Below are 1,786 nucleotides of genomic sequence, written 5' to 3'. Positions count from 1 at the left end.
CCACAGAGAGACAGGGGCCACAGAGAACACAGAAAGTCAGGGGCCACACAGAGACAGGGGCCACACAGAGACAGGGGCCACACTGAGACAGGGGCCACAGAGAACACAGAAAGTCAGGGGCCACACTGAGACAGGGGCCACACAGAGACAGGGGCCATAGAGAACACAGAAAGTCAGGGGCCACACAGAGACAGGAGCCACATTGAGTCAGGGGCCACACAGAGACAGGGGCCACATTGAGTCAGGGGCCACACACAGTTAATCTTGATCAAACAGGAAGTCCTCTCAGATGGAAGTCCTTCATCATCATCATCATCATCATCCTCCTGTGTTCTTTGGACCAGAACAGACGGAAGGTTCTAGTCTGGAGAGTTAAGATCAGCTTCTGATCTAAAAACATGTTGAAGCTTAAAGTGATTTAACAGTTCTGGTTCTGATCCAGTTGATGTCAGCGTCTCCAGTATCGGACCTTGAACCCTGAATCATCAGCATGTTGTCTTTCTGTTGTTTCTGGTTCTGAATAAAGTCTCTTCATGGTTCTGATGGTGGTTTAATCTTGGCTTCGCTGAGGTCCGGGTGTCAACAGAACCAGACAGAACGATTTAAAGTCCGGGATTATCTAAGACTGTTTATGGAGTCCAGAGGAGACGTTGGGATTAGGGACTGACCCGGTTTCCCACGGCAAGTTCTGGCTCAGTAGAAATAAACAGGAGAACATGAAGCTAAACAGGCTGTCAGAGGAAGAGCAGAACCAGAACCGGGTTCAGGGAAACACGGTTCTGTCTTCGCTGATTTCCGGGTTGGAGGTGTGGAGCTGGGAAAAGAAACAGAACCAATCAGCAGGGACGGACTGGGATGGATCCTGATCTTCATCTGCTACACAGACGTGATTCAGAACCAGTGCCGAATGCTGGGTCTCTGCTAACGCTGTTCACCAGGAGATTTCCTGGAAGTTAAACTGGATCCTGGACATTCCCAGCAGGAGAGAGAAGTTCGGATGGGACCACGGTCTAGAACCCTGCCTCCCTTAGACTATCGTCCAAAGCTGCTGATGTGGGCCTCCTTTACCTGCAGAACCTTCAGGAGTGCATCAGAGAACTGTGGCTGGTTCAGTCTGGTCCAGGATGTGTCTCCTGTACAGAGCCAGAACACTCAGAACGGTACCAGCCTGCCAGAGCAGACTGGACTGGATCTAGTTCCAACCATTCAGACAGAGTCTGGGTTTCTGGCAGAACCAGAAGCAGGAATTCAAAGAATCGGGGCGAAGCCCGGTCTGACATCAAAGCTCCTGTGTTCTGGGAGGGAAGATCCAGGTGGCAGAACTGGGATCAGATAAACCAGGTCCAGAATCTATTCCCAGAACCCCTCCTGGACCTGCAGCATCATTCACCATTGAGCTTCTCAGATGCAACAGCTACCAGGAGGAGTTCTGGAGTGGTTCTGAGATGCAGGCCTCAGGCTGCAGAGATCTTCTGCTGCATCTGATCCAAACAGAAACGCAGTGGGAAGCTCGCTCCGAGCTGCCAACTCAGGAGTGAGAATGATCGCCCACGAAGCAGAAACACACGATTCATCCTGAGCTCCTCCACCGGAACCAGAACACAGCCCAGAAAAGTCCCGCTTCAGAGAAAACCACAGAGTCTGAAGCTGCATGTTCTGCACCTCCTCTAGGAGCCTCCTGCAGGGGAACCCATGCAGCTGTGGGTTCTGCGCCTCCTCTAAGAGCCTCCTGCAGGGGAACCCATGCAGCTGTGGGTTCTGCGCCTCCTCTAAGAGCCTCCTGCAG

This window comes from Cyprinodon variegatus, unplaced genomic scaffold, assembly GCF_000732505.1.
Source record: "Cyprinodon variegatus isolate N-32 unplaced genomic scaffold, C_variegatus-1.0 Scaffold534, whole genome shotgun sequence".
NCBI classification, from domain to species: Eukaryota; Metazoa; Chordata; class Actinopteri; order Cyprinodontiformes; family Cyprinodontidae; genus Cyprinodon; species Cyprinodon variegatus.
This window is presented reverse-complemented; position numbering follows the sequence as displayed.